At 44.2% G+C, this 24,501-nt stretch overlaps 1 long non-coding RNA gene across 1 annotated transcript in view; it reads right to left on the bottom strand.

Moving 5' to 3' along the window:
* Window positions 1-20,459, bottom strand: part of LOC109395563 (uncharacterized) — a 22,463-nt gene extending 2,004 nt beyond the window's left edge. The window contains exons 1-2 of the long non-coding RNA XR_002126686.1: window positions 20,033-20,459; window positions 3,716-3,809 (exon numbers count right to left, since the gene is read on the bottom strand). This is a non-coding gene — a long non-coding RNA (uncharacterized LOC109395563). The remainder of the gene's footprint in view (window positions 1-3,715; window positions 3,810-20,032) is intronic.
* Between the last annotated feature and the right edge of the window lie 4,042 nt (window positions 20,460-24,501).

Below are 24,501 nucleotides of genomic sequence, written 5' to 3'. Positions count from 1 at the left end.
AACTTTTCACCAACAATTCATGGCTCTTGCATCACGACAATGCACCAGCTCACACGGCACTGTCTGTGAGGGAGTTTTTAGCCAGTAAACAAATCACTGTATTGGAATACCATCCCTACTCCCCTGATCTGGCCCCCAATGACTTCTTTCTTTACCCAAAGATAAAGGAAATATTGAAAGGAAGACATTTTGACAACATTCAGGACATCAAGCATAATAGGATGACAGTTCTGATGGCCATTCCAGAAAAAGAGTTCCAAAATTGCTTAGAAGGGTGGACTAGGGGCTGGCGTCAGTGCATAGCTTCCTAAGGGGAGTACTTCGAAGGTGACTGTAGTGATATTCAGCAATGAGGTATATAGCACTTTTTCTAGGGTGAGTTAGCAAATTTAATTGTCTGACCTCATACGTTGCCCTTCACACAATGAAATATGATACAGCATTTTAAGATAGCTCTATATAAAGACATGGTGAGTTGTCCATGATGTATAAAAGAAAAAAAGTCATGAGTGACATGTATGATACAATCCATTTATGTATAAGAACTTTATGTATCATTACATACTAGGATACCCACCAAACTGTAATTTGTGGTCATTTCTAGAGAGTCAGCTTATGGAGAAATTTATATACCCTCCTTTATATATTTCTATAAAGTTTTATTTTTCTAAGACATTTATCACTTCAATAAGAAAAAAAAATGACGAAGTTTAAATATTTTTTAAAAGTAAGGAAGATACAGTCTAGATATGTGTTTACCTCTGTTCTTTTAACTCTGAAAAGGAAAGTAGCCCAAAATGCTCTAAAAACAATGACACCATTTAAGCAGATTAAGGGGAAGTTGTACAAATATTTCAGCAAATATATTCAGGGTCCTTCTCCCTCAATTCTGCACATTTGTAAAACTTTAGTCAAATGCTAATAAGTCCTACAGTTCCAAGGAGAGTCTGAGAATCAGGCCCTTTGGCCTTAACAGAGCTCCCAAATGACCAGATAAAAAGCTAGAAGTTCTGTCTTCATGTTGGCAAGCATCCAAATGTTTGAAAACATGGAGAAAATGAACTGACTTTTCCCCATCTTCATCCAGTTGCTTGGGCTTTGAGCAGGAAGTGCTTTTGTATCCTATTTCAGAGTTCGCTGTCTAACCTAGTTATGGAGCTCCCACTAACAGAAGAGTCAGAGGGGATGGATGAATAGTGAGTTGAGACAAAAGAGTGAATGAAAAAGTAAAGATCCCTTGGCAGCAAGTAACATCCAACTCAAACTGGCTTAGACATCATATATCTGAAAAAAAGCCCACTGACTTCAGGTGTGGCTGAATCCAGGAGCTCAATAGTATCAGGACCAGCCCCTCTCTGTCTCTTCGTAATGGAACTTTATACAGGAAGGCTCTTCCTAACTTGTGGCACTGGCACTGGGGGCTCCAGGCGTACATCCTGTTCTCACTTAAAACCAGCAGGAAGAAGATGTTCTATGTCCCCAGCATCCCCATGGACTTGAATTGGTCCTGATTCTTTTTGTCTGAATGGGGTCACTTGGCCATGTTCAAAGCAGTCCCTACAGCCAGGGGGATACAGTAGACTGGCTCAGGTGAGAGTTATGCCCTCCAAGTCATAGGGACTAAGAGTGGGGAAGGGCCGGTGTCCCCAAAGGAAAATCAGATGGAGAAAGTTCGAGAAAGAACAGACATAAACTGTAGGAACAGCCAAGTGGCAAGATGGAGCTTTAGCTCCATTTCAAATAGTGATGAATACTACGAAGAAAAATAAAGCAGGGTGATGGGGATAAGAAATAGAACATCTTTTTGTCCCTGCTCTGGGACTAGCACCCCTTCCCTGCTCTTGAGGCATTTGGGGGTTAAAAGGTCAGTGCTTTCAGCTTTTAGTTTTACCCTCTGGAGATTCCTCCTAAAGCGAGGGAATTTAAGATCAACCTACTGACGGTGGGGGAAAAGGTCCATTTTCATGCTCCAGGGGCTCCGGGGTCCTGAGTTTCCCAGGGTTTGAGTGAAGCAGTGCCCTTCCTGGGTCAGGATTCTCCCACTGAGCAATTTTTCATGCAGTGCCTGCCCCATCACTTCAGGCAGAGTTCACAGTGATGTAGCAGCTCTGGTGGAGTTTACCCTCTAAGACGAGGCACTGACACTGAACAATTAAACAGACATGTTTAACATGTCTGCTGGTGAGACATGCTGCGATGAAAGATAATGCAGGGCGGGGAGATAGAAGGTCAAAAGGTGGTCTGTGGAGAAGACGTTTGGGCAAAGATTGAAGGGCTTGAAGGAAGGAGCCAGGCAGCTCTGGGGGAGCAGAGTTCTAGGCAGAGGGAAGGCCTTCAGGCACAAGGATGTTTGTGTTCTTGGAGGAACAGCCAGGAGGCTGGTGTGGCTGGACAGGGTGAGTGAGGGGAAGAATGGTAGGAGGTAAGATCGGAGAGACAAGGGGAGTGCCTGCAAAATGGATTTCATTCTGAGGCCTCTCGTATTGGCTTGTAGGCAGCCGCCATCTTGCTGTGTGCTCACGTGACCTCTTCTTTGTATGTCCTGGGGAGGGGAGGAGGAGGAACTAGCTCTCCGGTGTCTCCCCCTTACAAGGGCACTAATCCTATTGTGAGGATCCCACCCTCAGGACCGTATCTAACCCTAATTACCTCCCAAAGGCCCCATCTCCAAATACCATCACATTGCGGGGGAAGGCTTCAACTTATGAATTGGTGGAGGGCGCAGGGACCCACCAACATTCAGTCTATAACACCCATCTAATCAATTTTGGTTTCGCTCAAGGCGCAGTCGGTTTCTGTGGCTTGCCACCAAGGGCCCTAGCTGATGAGCACGTACTCAATTTCATTTCATTCTATTGTGGCTCTTAGAAAAGAAAACAAGAAGAGAGCGTGGGGATAGCTCAAAACCCCTCATTTCTACTGCTGGAGAAACAGCTCAAAGCACATTCCCACTAGGAGACGTCATTAGTGTCGTCTTGATTTATGATGCATCCACGTGTTGAAGAGTTTACTCCTGCCTAGTTTTAACTTCCTACCTCTTTCCTAGAAGGTTGCTGGTTTCTTCAGTTGGGTCTAGGGTGAACAATAACTGCCCTGAGAACCACTTCATTTGCAGGCCCAGCCTTCCTTCCCACCTCTGCCCCCCATCAGCCACTTGGCTGTGAGAGCTGTGTGTTTCCTGTTTACCAAGAGATATGAAAAATATTAGTCGATGAGTTCACCCCTAATGCTTTGCTGCTTCCTTCTGCTTCACGAGATGTCATGTGGCCCTAGGGTTTTATTTGTCTTTGGAAGTAATGGATTAGATGTTTGGAGATTCGTGACAACATAAGACCAGGTCTGTAAAGTGCTCAGTTCACATGACTTATTTGTGTTTTATTTATTTATGTACTTTCCTATGGTCCAAAGAGGATTTACTAAATGTGTGCTGTGCAAAGGGCTTTTTTTTTTTAAGTGATGAAGCTGGAGCTAAGTAAAAATTCAGGGAAGGAATAAGTCTGATGAGTTCACAGGCAAATTAGAGCCCAAAGTTGCGTAAACACATATTGCCTAAAGTCCTGTGTAGATGTTAGAGATGTACTGCAAATCTTGTCCCACGCTTCCTGGTTGGCAAAGCAAACAGGGAAACACTTTTGATATATAATTGATCCTGCCTTTAAGATTGCAAACAAACTAATTGCTCAGGCAACATGGCTGGTTCTAATACTTTACTTACCTAATAAGTGGTAATTGAATACCTGCCTTTTGTTTGGGCTCAGAAAACTGAAACTTTTTTTTAATTCCAGGAAATGCTACATACTTTTGATGTCCTTAAAAAAAAAACAAGAAATAAAAAATTAACTTTTCAAATCTGATACATTAAAGTTGGTCACTCTCACTACAGAATAACCTTTTTTTTTTTTTTTTTCCAAAAAAACCCCTTTAAGACACTTAAAAGATTTAAAATTTAAATAGTGATAACAAGCATGTTTAAGGATTTGCTTACAGACAGATTTCTAATAGAGTCTAATGGGAGGGACCTGAAAAGCCTTCTAGTTCATCCTTCTGGTCCATTATGGAAAGATCATTAACCTTTTAAATATTGTAGTAAAAACCACATAACATAAAATGTATTATCTTAATCATTTTAAGTGTAAAGTTCAGTAGCGTTAAATATATTCACATTGTTGTGCAACAGATCTCTAGAACTTTTTAATCTTGCAAAACCGAAACGCTATACCCACTAAACAACTCCTCATTTCCCCCTTCCCTCAGCCCCTAGCAACCACCATTCTACTTTCTGTTTCTATGAATTTGACTACTCTAGATACCTCACCTAAGTAGAATCATACAATAGCTGTCTTTCTGTGACGGGTTTATTTCACTTAGCGTAATTTCCTTAAGGTTCCTCCATGTTGTCATGTGTGAATAATATTCTATTGTATGTATATACCACATTTATAAAAAATTCATTTATTTGTCTATGGACATTTGGGTTGCTTCCATATCTTGGCTATTATGAATAATGCTGCAATGAGCATAGGTGTGCAAATATCTCTTTGAGATCCTGCTTTCAGTTATTTTGGAATTGCTGGATCATATGGTAATTCTATTTTTAATTTTTTGAGGAACCTCAATACTGTTTTCCACAGCGGCTGCACCATCTTCCATTCCCATCAACAGGGCACAAGAGTTCCAATTTCTCCACAATCCTTGCCAACACTTATTGTTTTCTGTAAGACCATCAACTTTTGAGGAACAAGGGAACAGAGATTAATACACTTAAAATATTTTGTCTGATGGCAGAGTGCCTCAGCACATCCCATCAGCATTTCAGGTACCCTTCCAAGGTATCCCCAACTCTTAAAATTCAACATTTTTAGCCACAGACTGGGAGAAAATATTTGCAAACATGTATCTGATAAAGGGCTATCTCTAAAACATCCAAAGAACTCTTAAAACTCAACCATCAGAAAACAAGCAACCCAATTTAAAAGTGGGCAAAAGATCTGAACAGACATCTCACCAAAGAAGATATGCACGTGGCAAATAAGCATGTGAAAAGCCCAATATGATGTATCATTAAGAATTGCAAATTAAAACCACAATGAGACACCACTACACATCTATTAAAATAGCTAAAATCCTAAACACTGATAACACCAAATGCTGGATGTGGAGCAACAGGAAGTCCCATGAATCGCTAGAGGGAATTCAAAATGGCACAGCTACTTGGAAAGACAGTTTAGCAGTTTCCAACAAAGCTAAACATAGGGTTACCAAAAGATTCAGCAATTGCATTCCTACAGTGGCATTTGTATTTGCTGAAATGAGTTGAAAACTTATGTCCACACAAAAACTTGTACATGAATGTTTATAGCAGCTTTATTCATAATTGCTGAAACTTGGAAGCCACCAAAGTGTCCCTCCATAGGTGACTGGATAAACAGTGGTGCATCCAGACAATGGAATATTATTCAGGCTAAAAGAAAATGAGCTATCAAGCCACAGAAAGACACGGAGGCACCTTAAATGTATATTGCTGAATGAAAGGAGTCTTTCTGAAGAGGCTGCTCGCTTACTGTGTGATTTCAACTATGGGACATTCTGGAAAAGGCAAAACTGCAGAGACAGTTAAAAGATCAGTGATTGCCAGCAGTTAGGGAGCTTGGGGGTGGAGAGACGTAGCTAGATGAAGCACAAGGAATATTTAAGGCAATGAATCTATTCTGTAAGATACTGTAATAGTGGATACATGACATTATGCACTTGTTAAAAACCACAGAATGTACAATACAATGAGTGAACCCTGCTGTAAACTACGGACTCTAGTTAATAGTAACATATCAATATTGATTCATCAGTTTATAACAAATGTACCACACCAATTCAAGATATTAAAAATAGAGGAAGTGGGCCGGCCGAGTGGCGCATTGGTTAAGAGCTGGCTTGGGATGCCAGAGGGCCCCAGTTCGGATCCCACATATGAGGGCCAGTGACACTGCCCTCCACATCTAAGATGCTGAACAACAGCTCAACTTGAAGCTGGGCTGCCATGAGTCGCCTGCGAAGGCATAGGCTGCAGCCTCTGCTGCAGTGGGTTGCCATGGGCTACCGTGTGTAGCCGGCAGCCAGCGTGAGCGGGCAGAAGCCGGCAACTGATCTTCCTCGCCCGGGAAGAGCGCAATGATGGTGCCAACTTGGGCCAGTGAAGCAACGTCCTCCACAACTAGACTGAAGAACAAAATGACAGCAACTTGTCTGTTCTCCTTCCCCCAATTCCCCAGCGCTGTTCTCATCCCCCAATTCTCCAATAAAAATCTTAAAAAAAAAATAGAGGAAGTTATGTGTGTGCTGGGGGGACAGGCGATATAAAAAACTCTGTACTTTCTGTTCAGTTCATCTGTCAACCTAAAACTGCTCTAAATATTAAAGTCATCAATTTAAAAAAAAAACGGTATTGTGGCAAAGACAATGCTATGTCTCTTTCAGGGAAGACCACATTTCTCATTTTAGGATTATCTGGGGCCCAAGTGACCGAGTTATGGGTATTGGAATGTGGGTGGAAATAGTGTAGGCTGTTTCCAGGCCTGGCCCTTCCAAATATCACACCTTGCCACCATTTCTTCCTTTTTCAATGACCTTGTTCTAGATGATGGGACTGTAAGATTGAAGGAGGCTGCCCAACCCACACTGGACTCAGTATGAATGAGAAAACAGAAACAAAAACCTGTTGAGTTAAGCCACTGAGATTTTTCAGGGTTTATTTGTTACTGCAGCATAGCATAACAGATCCTGACCAAAACAAACACCAAAAGGCGTATAACAAAAAGAAACGGCAACAAAAATGCAGCTCCCCTACCTCGCCTCTCCTCACTCTCCAGGCTTATTCCTCAGAGGACCATTTTCAATGTTTTAGCAGCTTCTTTTAGCATTTATGTCCATATTTGTCAATATGAATTTACTTCAAGTTTTTTATTTCTCCATTTTTGGCTCTGTTAACTTCCTATTTCAGCAGATGACGTTGTAGCTTTCCTTTTTTTCTTTTTAAGATTTTTATTGGGGAATTGGGGGGATGGGAACAACGCTGAGGAATTGGGGGAAGGGGAACAGACAAGTTGCTGTCGTTTTGTTCTTCAGTCTAATTCTGGAGGACGGTGCTTCACTGGCCCAAGTTGGCACCATCATTGCGCTCTTCCCGGGCAAGGCAGATCAGTCGCCAGCTTCTGGATGGCCGCTCGCGGCGGCTACTGGCCACTCACGCTGGCTGCTGGCTACACACAGTTGTCCATGGCAACCCACTGCAGCAGAGGCTGCAGCCTATGCTTTTGTCCGCGACTCATGGCAGCCCAGCTCCAGGTTGAGCTGCCGTTCAGCATCTTAGCTATAGAGGGCAGTGTCACTGGCCCTCATATGTGGGATCCGAACTGGGGCCCTCTGGCGTCCCAAGCCAGCTCCCAACCCATGCGCCACTTGGCCAGCCCCCTTGTAGCTTTCTTAAATCATCAACAACCCTGACTGTCCCCCTTACAACTTGACAATGTGATAAATATGAAAATTTTTGGTTAAATTTTCAGTTTTTTACATTATCCAAACTATGCAAATGTAGAATGCTGATGAGTCAGATATCTCAATATGTGCTCTTTTTTGAACAACTTTTTGTTTTATTTTTGTCTGCATTTCTGTTTGTCTCTTTTTTTTTTTTCATTTCTTCGTTTTGGGGTGTGTGTGTGTGTGTGTGTGTGTGTGTGTGTGTGTGTGTGTGTGTGTTTAAGCTGTGTATCACTAATTCTTTCCATAACGCTACAGTGGATGTTTGTCATTCTTCTGCAATGACAAATCTTGAACCCACCCTGCATTTGGGGAATTCCCCCTCATGAGACTTGTGGGAAGCAGAGCTCCACCATAGAAGAGGAAGATTCTAGATGCTCGCTTTCCCAGGCTCTTGCAGCTAGGGCATGGGCACTTGGTGTGCGTTCCACTCACCAGATGTACCCATCTAAGACTTTGAATAGATAACGCATAACTGGAGAGGCAGAAAATGCAAGGAGCTTTTTTGGTAGAAGAAGTTGCGGGGACAGGAGGGCAGCAGTGCAAGGCAGTGGCAATGAACCATGCCCAGGGACTTAGCAGTGTCAGCTCGGCCAGCTGCCATGCCTGGTCCTCCAGGACAGCAGCAGGTCACCCTCACTGTACCAGCTTACATCCTGATTTAAGGACTTGCTTCTAGTTGGATAGCTAGGAACAAAATTCTCTGACCTTCCTGGGAGTTTATGGGCCACCTAATATCCTTCTAATAAATTCCCTTTCTCCTTAAGTCAACTAGAATTGATTTCTCTTAGCTTGCCGATAAAAACAGCTATCAGGACAGTTTTTACACGATCAACACGCAGGACTGACTTCCTGGGCATGTGACCCAGACAGTGACATGGGACGCTGTTCTCAGAAAAGTGCCCCCACTTGCTTTATTACTCTGCTTTCATGACCTTGAAATTCTTCATAATTTTTGAACAAGAAGACTTGCCTCTTCATGTTCATTTTACACAGGGCCCTGCCAATGATGCAGGCATTCCTGGTTGCATGGAGTCGATAATGTGTGAATTCTCCTATTTTCTGGGAGACCTCCGTCCTGGAGCCCTCGGCCCTGCTATGCCCATCTAGACTGAGCTCTGCCCAGCTGTCATCCTGAGTCCTCCTCTTGCCATCAGCTTGGGAGTTTCCCTCACCTTTCTCCCGCATTGGAGCCACTGTTTCCCGGACACTTATCTTTTTTCCTGTGTGTTTCTCGCATATGGGTGGAGTATATCATCAATCACTTTCTGAGAAAGACTGCGTAAGGGATAAAACATTTTTAAGAGTTTGTGTATCTGGAATTATGTGGATCTTACCTCACACCTGACTGATAGATTGGCTCGGCGTGGAACTCTACGCTAACAGTATTTTTCACTCAGTATTTTGAAGGCTTTGTTCCTTTGCCTTCTGGCTCCTACTGTTATTGGTTAAAAGTTCAAGGCCATTCTAATTCCCAGGTCTTTAAACGTGGCATGTTTGGGGGCTTTCTTTTCTCAGTCTCTTTCTCTCTCTGAAAGCGTTTTGAACTCCAGGCCATGTCCACAGCTTTCCTGGGGATGTTCCTCCAACATCGAAACATATTTCTTCATACTAAATAGGGTTCATACTAGGAATAATAATTACAGAATCTCCCTGTTTCTTTCTTTCATTCAATAAATTGTTTGCTGAGCAGTTACCAAGTGCTGGACAGTTTGCTAAGCACTGGGTTTAAAATAGTTAGCAAGGAGATAGGGCTGCTGCCCTCAGTGGAACTGTGCTATGGAATTAGATCAAACAATTGCCTATTTGGGTGCTCATTATGAAGAAAAAAGGGTGTTGGGATTATGAAGTGTGAGGGTGGTCAAGGAAAGTCTCTCTGAGATCGGAAAGATGGGAGAGAGTTAGGGTAGAATGTTCCAGGTAGAGGATTCTACAGGTGCCAACGTTCTTATGCCAGCTGGTCAGCCTCCCCTGATTAGGATCCTGGTTAATTTTTGAGTCTCAACTCTTACTCCCTTCCAGCCCCTCTGGCCTCCTTGCTGGGCATGGTCCAGCCTCAGGGCCTCTGTACATGCTCTACCCTCTGACAAGAATGCTCTTCCCCTACATATCATGGTTTAATCCCTCACTCCCTGTGAGTCTCAAATGTCACCTCCTTGTTGAGACCATCCCTGGCTACCATGCTGAACATTGCAAACCCACTCCCACTACCTCTGATCCCTTCTCTAAGCTTTCTTTCTTTTTCCTTAGTACTGATTCCCATCCCACATACTGTATTTACTAGTCTTGCTTACGTCTGTCTTCTCCCAATAAAATATAAGCTCCCCAAGGTCAAGGATGTATTGGCATTTTGTTCCCCACTGTATATTCAGTGCCAAGAACAATGTCTGGCACATAGAAATGATAAGTTTTGAGTGAATGGATGGCTCTGAGTGGGAAAGAGCTTGGTATATTTGGGCAACAGGAGAAGGCCAGTGCATTGGGACAGGGTGAGCAGGTGGGACAGGGCAGGAGAGGGGGTTAGAGAAGTGGGCAGAAGGCAGACACATGGGCTGTGTAAGGTGTAGGAAGCATGGTGGATTTTGTCTTGAGAGTAATAGAAGACCTTTCAAGGGTTTTAAGCAGGGGAGTGACATTATCCAATTTGAATTTTTTAAAGGGTCTCTGTGGCTGCCATGTGGGGCCTGGATTTAGGGTAGAAATGGGGAATAGAAATGGGGAGACCAGTTAGGTGACTATGATGAAGTCCAAGCAAGATAGAATGGTGGCTGAGACCTGGCTGAGGGTAGTGCAGATGGAGAAAGGGAACCGATTCCAGATTTGACAAGAAATCTGCGCTCGGCCTTGTGACAGGGTCCTTGCTACAAACTGGGTGTGGGCTTTTGGATCCTGACCTCTTTTCACGAGATTTTTCTTCAACTTTCATGTCTAGCTTGGTGGTTAATGTTCCAGCTAGACTCTAAGAGGGACTGGAAGAAGATAAATTAGATGCCACCAGCCCTTCAGGAGTTATGACCGAGAACTCAGAGGGATCCTTGCTCTAGCTTTCAAAGCCCTCCACCCAGGGTTCACTCCTCTCTGTACTTGGCCCATGGCTGACCCTGCCTCCTGAGTACTCCCTGATTCTGTCCTGTCCTCTCCATCCCCAAGGAAGGAACTCTTCCTTGCATCCTGATACTCTGTGCTCCCAGCTCACCAGGCGTGTCGGTAAACCTCTGCATACGGCTCTGAATTGTAATTATTGATGCATTTGCCTGTCTTCCCAACCAGAACATGCATCCCTTCAGAGCAAGGACCTTGTCTGCTCAACGCGCCCTGGCCTTGTCTACAACAAGACTATTGAACTTGATGGCCATCGCCACGTGGCCATGACCGCAGGACAGGCTGACTGCTGTGAAATTCTTCCTGTGAAATGAGAAGAGCTGTCTCGTCTTCACCGGCCCCAGCCCTCATTCTGCCCAGGCACAGACACTGTTTCCAGGCCCTTTTCCACATTAGGCAGAGATTTCCCAGATGCAAAGGCCTATGAGAGTTCTCTCCAGTGAGTACAGAAACTTGGCTAGCCAAAGAAAGGATTCTGAAATTGTCTCCAAATAAAGTAAAAGGATTAACTGCTGTTTAAACAGCATGGGAGCTGTCAGTAAGGAAATAGTGTCTCTGAGAGGGACCTGTCTGAAATTGACAATATGATGCTTGCAAATATGAGCTATTGACTGGATGGACAGACCCTGATTGTCACTGAGCCTGACTCATCCTTCCCAGCTGGGGACCCGGAGGTGCCAGCCCCTCTGAGGGCTGGTGTGCAACAGGTGTCAGGATGCAGCCCACCTGAGATCTTAGCAGGAAAGGGGTCCTTAATTAGTTAGCCATAATGTCACAAGTAGAGTGTAGATTCAGATGTTCTAAATAGTGTTAAAACAATATGGAGAATAAACTATCAGAAGTCCCCATGAGCCAGCTATCATTCGAAAAGCATTCGTTCAACCTCTCATCAAGAAAATTCATACAAAGTGTATTAGTTATCTATTTCTGTGTAACAAATTATTCCAAAAAATAGCAGCTTAAAACAACACTTAGTCTCTCACAGTTTCTGTGGGTTAGGAAATGGGGCGTGGCTCAGCTGGTATTTCTTGCTCAGTGTCTGATGGTTGCAGTTAATTTGTTGTCTGGGGCTGCACTCATCTGAAGGCTTGACTGGGGCCAGAGAATCTGCTTCTGTGATGGCTGGTTCACATGGGTGTTAGCAAGAAGTCTCAGTTCTTCATTACGTGTCTCCCCCACCCACCCCATACCAAAGAGCTGCTCAAACATGCTCCTGACACAGCAGCTATCTTTCCCCAGAGTGGGCCATCCAAGAGAGAGACCAGGATGGAAGCCTCCATGATTTTTAAGCTGCACACTGTCACTTCCACTTTATTATATTTGTTAGAAGTGAGTCACTAAGTTTAGCTGACAGTCAAGAGGAGGGAATTAGGTCCACCTTTTGAAGGGAGTGTCAAAGTTGTAGATATATTCTAAACAGCTTCATCCAGTCAAAAAAGGAGAAGAAGAAGAAAAGAAGAAGAAGAAGAAGAAGGAGAAGGAGAAGAAGAAGAAGAAGAAGAAGAAGAAGAAGAAGAAGAAGAAGAAGAAGAAGAAGAAGAAGAAGGAGAAGAAGAAGGAGAAGAAGAAAATTGAAAAATATTGAGGCTGCAAAATTTCCTATTGTCATTAGGTCCAGGGGGATTTGGTAGGAAGAAAAGAGTCCCAGTTTGAGAGTGATGGCAGGTTTATTCATTAGTTCAAAGAGCAAAAGAGCTTTAGATTGAATTCTCATTCGATCCTCCCAATAACCTTTTGAGGTGGTTACTATGATTATCCCCCATTTCACAAATGAGAAACATAGACTTGGAGAGGGGAAGTCATGCCCTGTCAAAGGGTAGATTTGAACCAAAGGACTCTGATCCCAAAGCCCTATGCTTCTATATCACTACCCTGCAGTAACAATGGTCATAAGTATCATTCCTACATTAATTATGTGTTCCTGTTATCCAGCGGAGGACTCTGAGGCTCAGAGAGGTTGTGTGACTTGTCCAAACTCGTTCTGGCAGAGCTGGGCTGCAAAGCCAGTCCCTGAGAGTTCCAAGTCTGTGCTCTTTCTTCTACACTCCCTTAAAACCAAGTCCCTTCTGTCCTGCTTCCTGCAGAAACGGCAAAGATGGAAAAGGGCCCAGGGGAGTGGGGAGGGGTGTGGGAAGGGGGGAAATTATCGCTGAGGCCTGGAAGCTTTTATAAGCGCGGACCTGCCCTGGTTGGTCAGCATCTCTCCGGAGGCTGCTGTGAAGATGCTGTGGAATTCCTGGTGTGCCTGATGAGGTGTTGCTACACCGAGGCTGTCAGCCAGCTGGCCCTCTCAGAGACAGCCCCTCAGGGGTCTGGACGCCGCAGCCCCCCCTTGCTGCTACAACGAGGAATGATGTCAGGCAGAGCTAGTAGCTAATGGTTAAGGAGCCCTCACTGAGTATCGGGCACGTTGCTCAGGTGCTGTGCACTTGACTTGGCATCTCCATGGCCGTAGGCAAGCCAACACCACTGATTATCCCCATTTCACAGAGGAGGAGTCAGGGGCATAGAAAGGGTGGCTTGTCTGGGTCTACACATAGACTTAACCCTATCTTAAAGTGGGTTAACTGGGGTTCAGAGAGTTGGGACGCCATAATGGTTTAAACCTGGGAGCCTGGGGTTCGGGGGGTCTGAAGTTAGAGGTCCTGATTTCATGGGCCTTAGTCCCTCTTGCCTTTGTGGGCTCCTTCCTTCCATAAGAAGTGTTAAACCTTATATTTTATGACTATGCGGGAATAAAGATGACTCTAATCCAGGCTGAATGTATTAGTACAGAGTCATTATCATTATATTAACTTTTTTCTTCTGATTTTAAAATAAAACTAAAACAGTTTTGTGGGCCCTAAAAGTACCGTGGGCCCTACACACTGTGCCTCTTGTGCCTAATGGAGAAGTCACCCTGGTGAGTCCTGATTCCCCTGCTTGCCAACTGTGTGGCCTTGGCTGAGTTACTTAACCTCTCTGTGCCTCACTTTCCTTCTGGGCGATATTGGAATACATGGTGGACTATATTATATATGGTGATAATGAAGATGATATGAAGTAATACATGTAAAATGCTCAGTGGGATGTCTGCCACCAATGAAAATGCTCAAACAATTAATATGTTCGTTGATATTTTTAAGTAACTGACCCTGGCCCCCCAGGTAGCTAGCCGGTAGTAGGGCTCGGAGATTCCCCCAGGTTGTGTGACTGTAAATCTCTGAGCTTAGTCTTCTCAGTGTGACAGGAGAACAAATGGCGGAACAGCCAGAGGGGAGCATTGTGCTACCGTGAGTGGGTTTTGTGAATAAAACGCAGTCCATAGAGTGTGCATTTTCCAAGATAGTCTTTTAAAAAATATATTGTATGTAACATAAAATTTTATGTAACATAAAATTTTACCACTTTTACCATATTTGTAGTGTACAATTCAGTGACATTACGTATTGTTCACATTCTTGTCCAACCATCACCATTGTTCATCTCCAGGAATTTTTCATCCTCCCGAACTGAAACTCTGCATCCATTAGACGTTACCTGTTCATCTCCCCCTCCCCCAGTCTCTGGTAGCCACCGTTCTACTTTCTGTCTCTATGAACTTACATAAGTTTTTTAAGGATAATCCTGGCTCCCCATTTTTCTCATGAATATATGCAGAAGGAAAAAGACAGTTTTACTCTACTACGACTCACACCAACAATGCTTCTGACACCAAATGTGTGGGTTTTTCCACACCAAGCAGTTCTCCAGTTCTTGCCTGATATTGACTACGCATCCCACCATTCAATCCTGACACTAATGGCCCAGAGTTAGCACAGACCTCACAGGTTAAAGGTTCGGTCCCACAAGACTTTAGAACAAGGTTGACCACTCCTGTTGTAATATAATCCTGTAATTTACAAATGGGGCCCACAACCAGGACAGCTACGTGCTCTGCCCCAGGTCCCTCCACTAACGAGTGGTGGGCAGAGCAGGTGTGGTAGCTAGGGCAGGGCTGTTCACCTGCACGCCACGTGTACACTGTGCTGAAAGAAAATGGAGTTTGGGGGGTTTGTTTCCTTAGGAAATTCTTGTGGATCTCTGTCAATAGCTCAGCTTTATGCTGGCTGGCCTGAAAACAGATTGTATTCATGGGTAATTGAGGATGGTGAGGCCATTTAAGTAAAATCCTGCCCTTTTACCAGCAAGAACCAGTGTTCTTCCTTTTAATGACATTTTACAAGCAAGGCCAAAATACATACATGCAGCAGCCCCTGGAAGGGCTTCCTCTCCCAGGAAGTTCCCCATCTTATTATGGCCAACCAATCACAAACAGCCTAACAGCCAAAGGATGGTATAATCCACCTTTACTATTCCTTTGCTCTCCACATGGGTACCTCCTCTCCCACTTTGTGCCCCTCTTTCATTTTCTACCCCTCTGCCCTCCCCCAGGACCTGTGACTATGTCTAGCCACAACCCCTTGTGATTATGGCTAAAGGGACCTATGTCTGTCTTACCAGTATTAATAAATTCTTGTAGATCTTTGCAGCATGATTATATTAAAAGATCTGCCTTCTCATCTCCTTCCAGGGTTGAGAATGGGAAGAAAGTAGAGAGGGTACAGAGCCCAGAGAAATCCATCCTGCCTCATAGCCAAGAGAGGAAACGAATAAAGGGTCGGGTTTGAAATTCACAATGCTAATTTCCACTGGATGCATTGCTGTGTTAGTAACACAGGCCTTGTCTGTCACGGGTAGGTGTTGCTGAGCAGAGGGTGGAGTGTTCCCGGCAGATGATGTCAATGGTGGTGACTGAGCAATAATGGAAGCAATACTCTCCAGTCTTAGTTTATGTACCTATGATGTGGCCTATTACCAGTATTGTTGCAACTGTGCCTGAAGCTAAATTTTGTCTTCAAGATCAAGTTCTTTTTTCTGATTCAAGCGATTGTCATTGGCATCTTCTTTGCCAAGAGGCTCTGTCTGGGGGTCTTTGACCAGATCTCCACTTTGCTTCCTTCTTCATCAAGGTGTCTGTTGGTGGAGAACCTCCTTTTCTCTGGCTTCAAGTTTCCCTGTGGCAGGAAGTTCATCCCAGTAACATCTCAGCTGTTCCTGGTCTCCTCTCTTACTGTTTCCCAGAGGAGGAGTTGATTGATTGGCAGGTTTGGAGGGAGGAACCGGGCATGCTCAGTTCAGCGCCTTCCTTCCTTTCTTCTCTCTGGCAACACATTTTCTTCTGCTCCTCTGCCTCAAGTCCTGCAGGGGCAGACTCTGCCCCTGAGGCACAGGTTACCCCAGTCCAGGGCTAAGGCAGCCTAATTCTGGGGTGAGGAATTCAAAGCCCCCTTAGTCATACACCTAAAGCCAACTTCTGCACAACCAGCTTTATTGGTAATAAAATTATATTTTCATCTCTACCTACTTGATTCCTACATCTCCCCTTCATTTTGTTCCAAATTCAAGCAGGAAAAAGGGGCGTAGTGTTTACTGGGCTTTCCCCAAACCCTAACAGACCCAGTAGAGACATAGCTAAGACACTTATAATCAAAGTAGAGAATTGGACCTCCCAATAAATAGAAATAACATATAATTCATTTTAAGTCCAACAACAGAGACAACACATAATTCATTAGAAGTCAAGCAATGAAATGATGGGATTTCAAAAAAAAAAGCCGTGTTCTTCCAATCTGTAGCTAAAATATTTACACGGGGCCCTGGTGATATGCAGGCAGTGGTTTACAGAGCACAGGCTGTTCAAACCAAACAGTTGCTACGTTCCTGATTTTGGAAACTCGTCAAGGAATCAGTGTTTACTTAGACAACTTGGGCCCCAAGCGGCTCTTGTGTAGGCTGGATTCCATCCAAGGAGAAACCATGGCCCGGGAACATTCCTTCTTCTCCCCTGACCATTGAAATGCAGACCTCTCAGCTCTCCAGAGCCCTCTGGAGGGCATCGGGTCCAGCCTCCGGCCCACTGTCCAGTCTCCTAGACTAAGTTCTGTTTTAGAGTTGGCCCTTTGGCGCCCAACCTAATGAGTAATCCTGTGTGTGAATGTCTTATTCATTGAACTCCCAAAGGGGAGTGTAGGTTTCAGGACAAAGGATTTGATGTTTAATATGTGGATGACTTGAATTAGCCTGGAGCATAATGCATGGGGCGGGCCAGCTGTGGGAAACCGACCACAGAGAGCCTAGCAAGGCCAAGTCTGAGTGTCCAGGAAACAAGATCTGATCGGCTATTTCTACCCAGAATAAGAAAACAAGTCCAACATTATTGAAGGATAATGTGTGCAATGGTGAGGATCAACAGTAATGCACAGAAAAAGCACATCCATGGCAATTAGGCTCAATAAAAGATAGTAGCCATTGTTATTATTCTCACTAAAATAATTTGGAAAACCAATGAGATTATCATGTGGGTAGGTCCAGTGGGAATTATAATGATGGGGCTAATGCAGTGAATAGCAATTGTTTCAGTTTGCTCCATCCTTTTTCCTATTTGGTCACTGCCTTTCCCTGATCGTAGGTGGTTCAAATGGGATCCTCAGTCACTGTCCCTGCCCGTACAGTGGTGGACAATGACTTAGGCCTGGCCAGCCATGCTACCGATCTTTCCTTCCATCATGATTGGTCCAGGAATAAGCTTGCTACTCAGGCAGAGCCAATCAGAATCCTTCTGTGAGATGTGGACTCCCCTGTGAGGTGCATTGGTGTAATAGAAAGAGCTTTGGTGTCCAAAGGTACGGATTCTGGCTGGCGAAGTTGGTCAAGTTTCTCTACTTCTCTGAGTGTCGATATTCTCATCTTAATATTAATCCTACCTTTCAGGGTTGTGACAATTAACGGAGATTAAAATATATATATATAGTACTTGGCACATAGTAGACATCAATGAATGGTTTCTGTTGGTAACATTCATAATAAAAAGGGTGCTCTAATTAACCCTTCCCACTCTCCTATCAATCTTCATTCTGTAAAGCATTTAATTAGCTATGATTGGGAGACACCACCTTTTAAGAGGGAGGGGCCACACTTAATTTTCTCTGGCCCTTGAGATCTCTGGGGAGTAGAAATGGGAGTAAAATTTTAGGATGGAAAAGTTGTTGTCCAGGCAATCCATTGATAATGAGTGGCTGTGGAATCCTTGCTCTAGAGTTCAAGAGATAGTCTCCAGTCTAGATGCTAGATCAGTGCTGATAGAAGTTCCTGCTATGGTAGAAACATTCCATATCATACTGTCCACTACAGTAGCCACTAGCTGCATGTGGCTATGGAGCATTTGGAATACAGTCAGGGAGACTAAGGAACTGAATGACTTATTTGAATTACTTTAAATTGAAATGCCCACCGGTGGCAATGGCCGCCATATTAGATAGAGCAGCTCTAGATGGAAGCATAGCATTAGCAGACAGACACAGAAGTGGCTGGGAGTAGCCCCCAGTGGTTGCTTGGGCAACAAAGTGTGCAGGAAAGGCTACAGGTTGGGAGCAAGCAGGTGTATGGGGTTGGGGCAGTTGTTAAAGGAAAGTCATTTGCTCAGTTAGCAACTCAAAACAATGCATGCTGGCTTATCTGCTCTACATACAAGACTTCTGAGAGGAGTGTCTTAGAAGTTTTGTCAAATTTGCAAATTGCAAAGTAATGTAACCACATTACAGAAAGGCTAATACCTGGGGGGGGGGCGGGGGAGAAATCCCTCCAAATCCTGCCACACAGCTATGATAATGTTTGTATATTTCTTTTCAGTCTTTTACACATGCGTGTTTATACTTCGCATGTATATTTATAAGTTGTAATCTCCACAGACGTACATTTTGTATCCTACATTCTCCACTTATCATAAGTACTTTTCGGTGTCATATTTTCAATATTCTCAATAACTGCAAAATATTCTGCTGGCTACAGTCACTATAATTCATAGAATCATTCCCAATTTTTGCATGTTTTAGAATGTTTCCAATTTTCTTCAGGGTGATGCTGGAACAGGTGACTTAGTACACATAACTACCCTCCCCCCACATTTTTGTGTAGCAGGAGGAGCCTGAACTTTGAAGGCAGGCAGACCTGGGTTTAAATCCTGGGCCTTCACCACTTAGTAGCTACGGGGCCTCCAACAAGATCATTCATCTCCCTGGGTTTCAACTTTTTCATCTATACTATGGGAACAATAACATCTGCCTTTCCAGAACTGGATGTTTGTAAATTGCTTCCCATGCTCCCCGGGACAGAGGAGGTGCTCAGTGAACTACAACTAACACTATTATAATTATTTTTAAAATTATAATTATTATATGTTATATTATATATTATTGGTAGTCTTTATAATCTAGTAGGAGTTGAGGACTTCTAAATTTCGAGAGATTTCTTATTTGTCTATGCTAATAACTTTCATGGCCTCTTGATTGGATTAGAGGCCCCATCAGTTTAGATGCTGGGAGCCTGAGGGTCCCTAACGCATTAGAGAAGTAGGGGTGTACTGGAGGACGCTGCAGAATGGACTGGGGAGATGAGCAGGAGGAGAATTCATCCTTCGACTACTAACCCTGTGCACAATCAGGCTCGCTTCTCCCTAGAGCCCTTCTCTCCCCACAGGTATGGGTAGAAGGACTGAAAATGGGGAATGCCAAAGTGAGGGCAGAGGAAGAATCAGGAGGAACTTATAAGATGTGCTTTCCTCCCAGAGCTGGCAGCTGTGGGGTGGCAGATAAGGAAGGCACTGCATTTGGAATTCTGCCCCTCTGCGGGGGGTGGTTCTAGTCCCACCTGAGGTACCTGGAGCAAATTACTAAGCCTCTTTGAGCTCTGTTTTCCTTGTTGGTTAAATGGTGGTAATTAATAATAATGTCCACAGGAAATTCAGAAGCTCGAATAATAAACAATGGCATGGAACACCGGGGACGGTGTAATGGGTCTCAGGTTGGGCAATTCACACACATTACCTTATGCAGGTATCACAACCTTCCCCAAAGGTATTTCCACCTTACACGGAGGAAAGCAGGGCTCTGAGAGGTGAAGGCCCATGCTCACCCCAGTGCACCTCCCTGCTTTATAAACTGTAAAGCCCTGGATGGTTGTAATCTGTAATTTGTTGTTATTAGGCCCTCTGGAGTTCTTCTCAACTCATTCCCTAGAGATTTCTGCTAGAAAGTTCTTCTAGAGGGTTGCAGAGTTCATTGAACACATTGATTTGACATATATTTGGTGAGCATTGACTGTGTGCTTGGCTGGTGCTGGGGACTCGGCAGTGAACACCACGGACACATTGCCCTTAAGGAGGATATACTTTTGTGTGGGAAGACTGACAGATAAAAGCAAACAAGTATATGTTATGCCCTGGTGTGATGATAGATGCTGGGAAGAAAATAAAACAGAGAAAAGGGTTGAGTGCTATGTCCAACGGTCAGAGATGGAGCTATGATAAGACAGTTGTACTTACCACTCAGACATTCGGGTTGACAAGGACGTACTCTCCATAAAAACAGGGCCCTGGGATCCCTGTAGCTCCAGGCCCTAGCAGAAGCTCTGGTTCCTAAGTAGGTGCTCAATAAATATTTGTTGAATGCGTAAATGAACCAACAGTCGCTGTCTCAGGCCTGCTGAAGCAATGTCCGTTTTAGGGTAAACATGGGATTTTCGATTCAGCTCCTGTCAACTGACACTTATGGAGAATCTTCTGTGTGCCAGGCAGGCACTATTCCAGCCTCCATGGCTGCCAAATAACCCTTTCTCTTGAGGATCTTCACTAGAGATGATAGAAAAGCTGGCAAGTTAGCGGTCTAGAGGAGAAGGGAGCAAAGAGGAGAAGGGAGGAACAAGGGGTTAAGCGCAAAGGGTAAGAGTTTCAGGGCCCGGGAGGAGTTCAGCAAGTGGATTGCCTGACATTTTTTTCTCAGTGCAAAAAATAACTAGTTCTGCTTTTTGGACTGAGGCTCGCTGAGTCAGGGGTTCAAAGAGAATAGCATGAGGAGGGGAGTGGCAGATGTCATCTGCAGCAGATGGTGATGCCCCAGAGACAGACTGTGGCCTTGAAGATGCTTTCCTCCACCTCCTCTGGGCCAGGAATCAAGGTCAGGGGCAGACAACCAAGCTCAGTTCCCTGGGGTCCCCATCCCAGCCTCTCAACCGGGCCAGTCATTCCAAAGAACGTCACCCTTGTTCCACCCTTGGACTCCACACCAGCAGAGGCTCAGAGGCCAAGGGTGTGAGACGAATTGTCTCAGCATCTGGTTTTAACCATTATTTCCATTCTTCTGGCCGCACTTCCCCCTCAGTCCCAAACATGCTGGGTCAGGCCTTTGCTCAGCCCCAAAGAGAAGGGGATGCTTATTAAAAGAACAGATTTTCACATTCCATATTTACCCCAGATGACACTGCCTTCATCCCTAAAATAACTCCAGATCGCCTGCGTGGAATTTGCTCATTCCTTTTCATCTTGCTATTTTGCAACTGTTTATAGAGATCATCACCATAGGGATATTATCAGAGCGGGTCAAAGGAAACTCCAAATTCTTGGGTTGTTATTGGTTTTTCCTTTGTGCCTCGGAACATGACTTTTTGACCCCAAACCTGGGCTCTTTCATTTCTTATAAGCACTTCAGTTCTAAGCTCCAAAATCAGCGGCAGCCCTTTCTGACCGATTCCCAGCAGTTAAAACCCCAGAGGTGGTCCACACGGGGATGAGGGATGGAAGTGCTCGGGCAGAGTTTCCAAACTGGAAACTGTATATACCAGAAATCTCCTTCCTTGAAGATAAAATGTGGGTCAAAGTTTCAGGGTGTTGAAAGAGGCACTAAATAAACAAAGAGTCTAAAGAACCTTTAGTGTTTGGACCAAGAAACATGGCTATAGAGTTCAACAAATAAACACAGCTGGCGTGGGGTGAGCCTTTAGCAAACACTTATCTTCTTGATTATTTTTTTTCTTCATAATCATCATCTTGGACAAAAGCCTTTATTATAGCATTCTCCTACGCTGCTGGTGGGTTGTGATTTTGTATGACTTTTCTAATAGAAAACTTGGCAATGGGCAGGAAAGGCCTTGACAATGTGCTCTTCCTTTGATGTAAACTTCTACTTGTGGGTTCTAAGAAAATAATTAAGGATGTCAGCAGAGGGGTACGTACAAAGATGTTTATTGCTAATGATGGTGAAAAATTGGAAAGAACCTAACTGTACATTAGTGGATTATTTTTTGAAAACATCATGATCTACCCAGACAATGGACACTAAGCCACCATTCAAAATTAGGCCACCGAAGAATCTTTCAGAACATGTAACATATTCATGATGTGTTATTAGGCAGGAAACAGCAGGTTACAAAAATGTATGTGTAGAATAATCCTATTTTTGTTAAACGTATATTTGTGTAATAGAAAAAGATTAGAAGGATAAGTTCTAAAAAGATAACAGTGATTATTGCATGGGTATTTATCTTTTTGTGTGTGTATTTTATCTATAATGTTTCTACTATAAGCATGTATCCCTGTAGTCAGATGTTTAAGTGCTATTTTTAATAATAATAATAATAATAATAATAAGCTGCCATGCATTTTATTTATTTTATTTCATTTTTACTGGGGAACAGTGTGCTTTTCCTGGACCCATTAGCTCCAAGTCAAGTAGTTGTTTCACTCTAGTTGTGGAGGTTGCACCTCAGTGGCCCATGCGGGGATCGAACCGGCAACCTTGGTGTTATGAACACTGTGCTCTAACCAACTGAGCTAACCAGCCGCCCCTGCCATGCCTTTTAAAATCATCTTTCTGATACTCCCCGTGGGCAGAAATTAATCATATTCCAGAAGCTTCCTTGCATAAAGTTCCTAAAACAGGAAATATTCAATGATCTCTTATTGTGGTGGGAGGATAATGAATGAATAGTACGGTACATGGGACCAATAAGTATCTGGCAACCATGGGTTTTCTGCCTATTTAGAGTTCAAGGTCAAAGACATACAAGGCTGACACGACCTCGTATAAAACATGGACAATGTAATAGAATCATTTGATGTTTGGTAAGAACAGTGAAGGTTGTGCTGGGGGAGGAGGACCATACATCAAAATGAATAGCATACCACATGCCACCGTTTTTTTGCTTATCTTATTGAAATCTCATAGCAATTCTATGTGCTATGTATTGTACCTCCACTTTATAGATGTGGAAACTAGGATATGGAGGTTCTGTCACTTGCCCCTTCAACAATGCAGGGAGAAAGAAGATGCATTATTCAGCTAGGAGAGACATAGACCCTTGTTCATGCCTGGAATGGTTGTGATGGGAAGGAAAGAGAGGATGGAGAAGGAAGACTTGTACATTTATAGCATGGTCCCCAAAGTCTTTTACCAGGCTGGTAAACATTTAGGTTGCTGGCTGGAGAAAATGATAATAATTTTAACTACCCTCCTTTGAGCACTTGAGAATGATGTTGATATAAAAGTGAAGATTATAGGGTGTCGTTATATGCAAACTCCCTAGCCTGTTGGAAGTGGTGGATGCTCTGCAGTATTCTAGAGAACAAATGTGCCAGAGAGTAAATTACACAGAACCCTAGTGTCTCTCATCACAATGATCATCACTCAAAACATCTAAATACCTTTGTTTGGGGTAATGCGGAGGGGTGAGAAAAGCAAAGGCTTTGGAATCAGACAACCCTCCATTCAAAGCCTGCCTCACCATCCGGGTGACTACATTACCTTTGCTGAGTCTCACCAGCTCTGCCTTGAGACATCTGTGCAACCCTCACACTTTTATGGAAATCCTGTTTAAACTGATCATCCCAAACATTTCCTGTTATATTGGAAGCTATCACGGGGAACTCTTTTTTTTTTTTTTCACAACAGTGTGTTGGTTTTTTTTCAGGACCCATCAGCTCCAAGTCAAGTGTTTGTCCTTCAATCTTAGTTGTGGAGGGTGCAAGCTCAGCTCCCAGTCCAGTAGCCTTTTTCAATCTAGTTGTGGGGGGCGCAGCCCACCACCCCGAGCGGGAGTTGAACCGGCCACCTTCTTGTTAAGAGCATGCGCTCTAACCGACTGAGCCATCTGGGCCACCCACCAGCAACTCAGCGGCAGCTCGGCTCAAGTCGTTGTCTTCAATCTAGTTGTGGAGGGCGCAGCTCACTGGTCCATGTGGGGAATTGAACAGTCAATGCTGTTGCTCAGAGCACACGCTCTAACCAACTGAGCCACCCGGCCACTCCACGGGGAACTCTTTAGACCTGTGTTAAGTCAGGATAATGCCAGCTGCTGAAAGGAACAACCTCCACCTCTTAGTGACGTAGTACAATCCAGGTTCCTTATCTCCCTGAGACGTGGTCTGATTGGGTGTTTTCAGTGGACTGTCCTGGAAGGGGGACTCAAGCTTCTTCCATTTTGGAGTCTTCCCTTTGATCCTCCGCATTCAGTTGTCTGATGAGCAGAGAGAGAGAGAGTATGGGGCTGGTCACAAGGGGCATTTTATGGCCACGTCTGGAGGTGGCACACGTCACTTCCTCCCACATTCCATTGGTCAACCCAGTTATATGATCACAACCTAACTCAAGGGAGGCTGGGAAATATAGACCACGTGTGTGCCCAGGAAGAGGAAATGGAAAAGGTGAATGTGTAGCCTGTCAGTGCTACATACGTGCAGCGATCACAGGGAGTGTGGGGCAGAGAATGAAAGGCCACCCAGATAAAGCCAAGAGAACTGCAATAGCAGCTGTGCAGGCAACTGATGCCTGACAGAGAGATCTTTGGCGATCAATGTTCCTCATACGTAGAGGTTTTAAACTGGGCCAGACCTTACAGGGTCTTAAATCAAGTATGTCTGACCCTGTCTGGCAGTTTTCAGCTGTCAAGTAGGCAGCACCAATGCATGTTAGAAATGGGCTCCATCACTACTGGCATTGTTCTGGGTCTCCGTGCCGAATC

Source organism: Hipposideros armiger, unplaced genomic scaffold (genome assembly GCF_001890085.2).
Source record: "Hipposideros armiger isolate ML-2016 unplaced genomic scaffold, ASM189008v1 scaffold_477, whole genome shotgun sequence".
NCBI lineage: Eukaryota > Metazoa > Chordata > Mammalia > Chiroptera > Hipposideridae > Hipposideros > Hipposideros armiger.
This window is presented reverse-complemented; position numbering and strand designations above follow the sequence as displayed.